Below are 8,035 nucleotides of genomic sequence, written 5' to 3'. Positions count from 1 at the left end.
AAAGATTGGTATGTTTGCAGGCATGATGGCGTTCGCTTCACGACCTTATAATTTGGGTTTCGATCTCACTACAAAGCGCTTGAGTACACAGTTTCTGACGAAGCAGGCACAACAGGGACTAGAGTACCAACGTGAAAAAGAAAAGAACAGTTCCACTGGCCAGATGCGTGTCACACATATTAACATATCCATTGGCAAAGGTTTTTCCAATACATGTAGTAACTAGGATTACATTGCCCAGGATGGATAAGTTTATATATATATATTTATATATATATGTATGTATGTATGTACACACGAGCTGAGTATCCCATCATTGCCGGGTAATTTTCACAATGTAATGACTTAGCACACATCCGCATAAGTTGGATTTTCTCTGCTTATGAATTCCTTCCGGACCGATTTTGTCCAATTTTTTTTTTAATGCACTTCATAAAACAATGAGAGACACCTTTGCAGTAAAAAAAAAAAATGAAAATTTATGAATTTTTTTCACCCCACCTCCACTCTGTACTATATTTGGTCAAAATTATCTAAGACAATTCTATACATTTCTTATGTATGTGTGTGTGTGTCTCCTATATCTTTTAATTACTATAAATCTTCCATTGAGAAGGGAGCCGATTTCCAACAAAGATACAAGGCTCCATCTTTGGGATGTAGTTAACACGCATACGGGGATGTAAGCTCAATGATAGAGCGTTCGCTTAGCATGCAAAAGGCCCCGGGTTCGATCCCCAGCATCTCCAAAGTGCTTTATATTACATGTAGTATATATATATATATGTATGTCCTTACAAATTTAGTTTAGAAACCTGCTGACTTACCTTTCAGTCAAAAATTTGTATATGCTATTTCTTGGCACAGCATAAAGAATATGTTACATAGATATTATTGCAGTATTGGAGGGTGTAAGGAAGAATTGTTTGTATGTGTGCATCTACATGTGTATATGCCTGCTTGTGCATGCATGTACATGTGAAAATCTACGAGCGCGAGTAGTGTGTGTTTTCTGTTACATTTCACCATCAGTAGTTTGTGTTCTATAAATTACCAGATGATGGATTTCAAACAGCGATTTACCATATTTCTTTATAGATTTATGTCTATCTACCAAAACTGACATGTTTTAGAATTTGCTTAGTTGAGGCAGCAGCTGTAATGAGCCAGGGGAGTGGTAGAATTCACATACTTAGGGACTTGCAAGGTAATTGTTGTTGCAGTTAAGTTTACATATCAGCCGAATAAAAAGATTCTAATAAGTAAATTTAACGTAAATGAATATGAATCGATCAACATGCTTGGAACGATTAATATGTGTAGTTAATTAATCCCAGAATTATATAACACCAATGTATCCAAACGTGCGTGAGCTGATTAAAAATGTATACTTCACTTTTTGGAGTGGGACTAAAAGGAGTGGGTACAGTTTAGATAGCAAAATAACTTGAGGGACGTATGCTGCACTAAATTACCTTTCACAATTCGGAAAGTGACCTTGAAGATGTAGTGCTTGGTAAACACCACACAAAGAGTCATTAGTACAAAACTTTAAGGATGCTGTATGATATAAGGATGTCCTGGGTAACTACAATGAGGCAGTAATGGATGACCTGGTAGTTGCAGGTGAGAAAGAAAGTGTTCGGAGTATCTGAGAGTCGATCAGAGATGCATGTATGGGATGAGACAAATCGATGAAGGGAGTTGGGGTGTGGAAAAGATACAGGTTTTGCACTGGCAGCAAGAACGTGGGAAATGGTAAGACAGCTACGAAAGATAAAAGTCACCAAGAACAATAAGAAATATATGCTCCACATGTGAACCTATAAAGTTACTAAAACAATGTAATGAGGCTAACAACTGTTTTATTAGTGGCAATTCATCATCTTATGACACCAGTCAGCATTGAATATACAACATAAATATATTTAACAGTGTATTCTTACCAGATGTTACCTGTTTTGGTGTTCGACTAAACTTTTTTCCCCTACTCGACTAACGTAAGTATTATGCTTGTAAGTGGTCACTTGATAGAAAGCGGAGCAAACTCTCCCTCAAACCACACCCTACTCTCCTAAAAAAGGAAAGAGAAATAGGATAATGCAGTCTTAGATAAATATGCCTGAAAACGGGAAAGGCTGGTCATGGCTGGAACACCTTTGATCACAGGTCTGCTCTATCAAAACTAACATGGGGCCTAACGATAGCAAAATCTTCTACCTAAACTATTAATTAACGATATAGACATAAATCACTTGAAGGAACACAAACATGCCTATGTAGTTAAGAGTTTAACTTCACATCTAGGTGGTTCCAAGTTCGAACTAACTGTACGGCAGCATTAGCAGGTATCTTCTCCAGTGCCTCACTTCGACCAGCTCATTGGGAGTTGAATGTGTTTGGTCACTTCATGTCAATGTAAAATGTACACTCGTTAGCCAGACAAAACTATGGTATATCCAGTGCAACAAATTTGAGAATCAAACCAAATTGATGGTTTACTACCTGTGTGTCAAGAGTTTGCTGGACCAGATCTCAACTGGGGGCTATACAACATCAAGATTGATAAACATGAAGTTATTTATAGACACACTTTTGGCCCATGAAAGTTCTGTTTCCTCACTTTCTACCTTTGTTACTGCCACTGCAATGGTGTCTACTTCTGGAAGTTGTTTGGTCTCTCACCACCTACATTCACCCACTCCAGACTCACTAAACTCTTTCATAATGTGGTAGCCCATATTAAAACCCTCTGAAATCCTCGAATATGTACATGTTTTTTCTGGTTGCCATCAACTTGAAATCTTTAAATAAACAGGAACCACATTGACCTCACCAACATGGAGTGGCCTACAAAGGCCATGGAAACAACCCCTTCTTTTAGAAAACAGGTTCTCGACCTTTTGTAGCTGGTATTTGACAAACGTCTTTCCCACAATTTTACTAAAAAAAAGATTATTGTAATCAAATCGAACCTAGTTTTGTGCAGTGGTGTCCATAAGTTTTTACAGTAGCCCCACCTTGCATGTGCATCGTTTTAGATATTTTACATGAAGTAGTGGGCGCTTATGCTAAATTCGTACAGAAATTCTGAAAGAAAGAGAGGACTTGTTCTTTTGGAACTTGAAACTCATCAGCCATATTTCTGATTACACTGTTCTTCTCATATCCTAATTCTTGCAAATATTTCAAAAATGTGTTTAAAAGAATGTGCTGTATCTGTTAAAATATTTCTTCAGCGACCCCCATAGTAACTACTTGACATTTTTTTGAGCCTCTGTGAACTCACAAAGCTCCAAAACTGGTGCTACCGCCTAGGTTAAGAACCACTGCTCTAAACCATTCCAATCTAAAAAGAAAAGTAAATAGCTCTGTGTGAATTATTACTCCAACTCTGCAGATAACACGTTTGGTCTTAGCCAAAGCGTTTGAGAACAATATAAATTAGAAAATGGACATAAATATATAATTGCAGCTAGTAAATAACTGTTTGTTGGACTTTTTTATTGAATTTTTAAATGATGATAAATTACTGATGGCTATTAAAACAGACATTATGAGCACATGCGCGCACACACACACACACCCTCCCTTGCTGAGGTGTTGCAGTTGATAACAAAACCCTCCTTCTCTGCCATAGCATCAGTGTAACATATTCCTTAGATTGTACTCAAAAATATAAGAAACAACTTTCTAATTAGAAGGTAAGTCTGCAAAGTCCTGAGCTATATTTTTAAATGTATAAATATCTATCTATCTACCTCTTTCTCTCTCTCTCTCTCTCTCCCCCTATTCTTTTTTTTTTTTACTCTTTTTACTTGTTTCAGCCATTTGACTGCGGCCATGCTGAAGCACTACCTTAAAGAGTGTTAGTTGAAAACTTCAATCCCAGAACTTATTCTTTGTAAACCTAGCACTAATTCTATCGTTCTCCTTTGCCGAACTGCTAAGTTACAGGGACATAAACACACCAGCATCGCTTGTCAAGCAATGGTGGAGGGACAAACACAAACATACACACACAAATATATAATTACATATATATAACGGACTTCTTCCAGTTTCTGTCTACAAATCCACTCACAGGTCTTTGGTCGACCCGAGGCTATAGTAGAAGATACTTACCGAAGGTGCCACGCAATGGGACTGAACCCAGAACTATGTGGTTGGGAAGCAAGCTTCTTACCACACAGTCATGCTTATGCTTATATATATATATACATATGCGAGATGGCAAACGAACAAAGGATTACCTTATGGACTTCATTAGCTTACAGCTTCTATAAGATGCAGTGGACTCATTGTTGAGTGCCCGAATAACACTCCATAGCTTCAATGGAGCTCCGACTTCATATTCGAAGGTCCGATGAAGCTACAGAGTGTTATTCAGGCAGACAACTTATATAACAGAAACAGCTCTAAGATAATCATTTATCCCTTTGTCATCTCTCTTACTTATTTCTATTCTTAGCTAATACTTCGTACTGAAATATACGTTCTCGCTTTTTTTTCACAAAATTTCTCTTCTCACTCGTGACTTTACAGAGTGGCCCTATCGAATAGTTCATGTGTTATTCAAACAGGTTCAATGAATGTAATATTTTTTTCTTCAGACCCACTTAGGATCTGTTCCATAAAGCAAACCAGCTGTATTCTGCGTACTCATAAATAAGATAGTATTTTACTTTTCATCTGAATTAAATTCTCTGTCTTTGTTGACTAATATAACACAAGATATGTTTGCAAACATATCACATCTTCATTTTTTCATTACAGATGAAGACTGTTCTGGTGATTCTACTTTTATTTCTTGCTGCATCGGCAGCTGCAGGTTTGTCATTCTTTCTTATTGTATCAACATTACTGTGGAAATTTAGGACGAGATTAGGAAAGAAATCTTGCATGTCGGTACATGATATGCTTCTTGCATGTCGGTACAGGGACGTGCCTTAAATCTCTACTGTAAATGTGCTCATGTTTCACCGCACCACCATTTACTGTACATAAATATCCTCTGTGGCTGTTGATACTACCTTCGTCTCTTATATGCACCCTTCATTGTCTCAGCCACTGGTTCCGCATCTGTTTGCCTGCATATTTGTTTGTCTTTGCTGAGGATGTTCGTTCACCAGGAACGATGTGCAGTGATTTAATGGCTTTGTATTTGTAGAGCCGTTGAGCGAATCTTTGTGAAGTTGAAAGACGAAGAAAATTGGTATAAACCCAGTGGAAGGTATTTTCGAGCATTCTGCTGATGCATTCAGGTCAGGTTTGGCCTGAGAGACTGGAATTGCATGCAGGTGTAGCATATGAGCAGAAGATAAAGGAATAATAAAGTGTAGTAACATCTACATACAGGGTTGGCCTTAAGCCATTTGGACTGATTGACCTCAAACTGGCCCTGCACTCAAGGAGGCCATATCCTATATTGCAACATTTCATGAAGGCGGTCTCCCTGAAGTTTAAAAAAACCTACATAATGATGCTTACTACACTTTAGCAAAACAAGAAACCAAAAGATAAACCCATTCATCCAAAATTATTTGGGCCAGCCTCGCTTAAATTTTTAGGGTAACGGTCGGATCTTTTTTAAAACGGGGGCCACATTTTTCATTAACGAAACACTTTGAAACTTGGAACACTGGTAGAATGTGTCATATAAAACATCTTTTTCTCTTAGTCTTCTTAAAAAAAAAAGAAATCCATAAGTTATTCCATGTTAAAGTTGTCGTATTTCTGAAATTTCAACCAATCACTGACGTCCATTCAGCCGATATACATTAAGTGCCAACTACATAAACAAACGATTCTGAAACAATTAACCCTAACCCTAACCCTAGGGTTCGGGTTCGGGTTAGGGTTAAAGCAAATTTAAAATGAAAAAAGCAAATAAAACGAAGGTATGGAGATTAAATACGCTTTACATCGCTTAATCAGCCAAAGGAGTAAATGTAAACAACTGAATACTTGTCAGTGATTGGTTGAAATTATCGAAATAAGACAATATTTTACATGAAATAAATTCGAATACAAAAATATTTTTCTGTTCTATAACACAAAATAGATAAGTATACGAAGTTTGAAAGTCTTTCCGTACCAAAAACACTACATAAAACATTAATGAAAAATGTGGCTCCCGTTTTAAAAAAGATCCTAACGGTCAATTGTATGTCTGCATATGTGTATGTGAATGTTTATGGGTATGTTTGGGTAAAATATGTGTGTGTGATAGTGTGTATGTGGTTAAGTGTATGGTGAATTGTATTTATAAATGTGTGCGTATGTTTGTGTGTGTGAGTTGCTATAAATATACTTTGTATACATTTAATTTTGGGGAAACTTATTTATTTCAATAAAGTGTGTCAATATCCACCTGATTTCTCCTCACCTTTTGTTACATTTCAATCGTTATGCATCCTAAATACCTTCATGCATGCACATTGAACTCATTGCACAATATAACTGTTATTGATGAAAATAGACCAATATTTCTCAAAATTTCACCTTAATTCAACTATTGAGGATGCTTGGAAGCCTAAAATAGTGGAGGGTAGCCGGTAATACATGAACATTGAAAACATCTCACACTCCAAATTACTTAAACTGGAAAATCAGCAATAAAAAACCTCTGCATTTGAATTTTTCAACGGAAAAAACTTTTGTGCAAAGTATGTAACAGTAATTGAGATGACAGAGCATCAATATTCATTTGGGATTTGTGGAAGGCTCATTATTCGAAGATGTACTTGATCTTCCATATATTGCGTGGCATTTAATCATTGTGTAAGATGGCTGTCGAGTGTGAATAGTTACTATGACGACCTGTACGAGGTCGTCAGTTTTTGTGGTGGTTCAGGGTCACCAGTTTTTGTTTGAAGATCTTGGATCTCCTTTGGTTTTACAAAAAACTGCTTTAAGTACAAGCACAAATCACATATGCATTCCCATCTCTATACATACACATGCTCCCTGTTTATACAAATCATCAAGTTATACAAGTTATACAAACATCAATCACACAGTATTTATATTACTTAAATTAAATTATTAATAATAATAATATTGATGCTGACAACGATGATGAAGATTATTCTCCGTTGCTGCCCTCAATCTTTTGCAAAAAGCCCCAATGGTTAGCTTAAATCCTGAGGTGAAAGCTGCTAGCACCGAGGTAGGAGTGAAAGTAAGAAACAGTTTAAAAAAGAACTGACGCTTATGAATGTCCGTGCTTATACATTGCTTTTGTATTCTATAATTTTTGTAATTTTTTTTTATCTCAACAAAGAAAATATAAGCCAAGAAATGACTGAAATGCATCAGAGTCTGATGGTGGATTACTTGACTGAAACTTCAATGCCATTCTTAATAGTAATTCAGATATTTATTCTTTCATAATGTCTTCTATTTACTTTTTCTAGATTGCTCTGGTTGCCCTGTATTCGATCAATGCATCTGCAGCAAAGCAGCTTGGTTTTCCAAAGTATTTGATACGTGTATATTTAAAGACTGCAGATGGTTCAATAATCGATGGAGTATCGTTGGTACATACATAGGTAATATTCTTATCATAACAGGATCACACATTTTGGAAGAAGGGTAAAGTTGTAGCTTAATCCATCCCCAGTATTCAACTGGTTACGTCACAAAACAAGTTAAACGTGTAACTCTTTGACAATGTTAGAGTTCATAATTTCGTTGTTTTTGTTGTTATTACTTAATTCTTTTTCAAACATGGGCGAGCCGATCTGTAAAGCGACTTCCCATGTACTGCTAAAAATCGTCGTCGTCGTCGTTTAACGTCCGCTTTCCATGCTAGCATGGGTTGGACGATTTGACTGAGGACTGGTGAAACCAGATGGCTACACCAGGCTCCAATCTGATTTGGCAGAGTTTCTACAGCTGGATGCTCTTCCTAACGCCAACCACTCAGAGAGTGTAGTGGGTGCTTTTACGTGTGACCCGCACGAAGGCCAGTCAGGTGGTACTGGCAATGGCCACGCTCAAAATGGTGCATTTCATGTGCCACCCGCACAAA

The 8,035-nt window shown here is 37.0% G+C and overlaps 1 protein-coding gene and 1 non-coding gene across 8 annotated transcripts in view; one reads left to right on the top strand and one right to left on the bottom strand.

Moving 5' to 3' along the window:
* LOC106882273 (twinkle mtDNA helicase) overlaps window positions 1–8,035 on the bottom strand; it is a 93,475-nt gene that overhangs the window by 79,130 nt on the left and 6,310 nt on the right. For 4 of the 7 annotated variants that reach the window (XR_008266487.1, XR_008266488.1, XR_008266486.1 and 1 more), the window contains exon 1: window positions 828–1,469. The exons of 2 other annotated variants lie outside the window; for them this stretch is intronic. The gene's annotated coding sequence lies outside the window, so the exon portion shown is untranslated. Of the gene's footprint in view, window positions 1–827; window positions 1,470–4,253; window positions 4,385–8,035 lie in introns of those variants that run through there. One more of the 7 variants, XR_008266489.1, reaches the window with a different exon arrangement.
* Trnaa-agc (transfer RNA alanine (anticodon AGC)) lies at window positions 677–749 on the top strand. Its single transcript has one exon. It is a non-coding gene; the product is annotated as a tRNA-Ala (tRNA).

The sequence above is a fragment of the Octopus bimaculoides genome, chromosome 21 (assembly GCF_001194135.2).
Source record: "Octopus bimaculoides isolate UCB-OBI-ISO-001 chromosome 21, ASM119413v2, whole genome shotgun sequence".
Classification (NCBI taxonomy): domain Eukaryota; kingdom Metazoa; phylum Mollusca; class Cephalopoda; order Octopoda; family Octopodidae; genus Octopus; species Octopus bimaculoides.
Note: the sequence above shows the minus strand (reverse complement) of the source record. Positions and strands in the feature narration are given on the sequence as shown.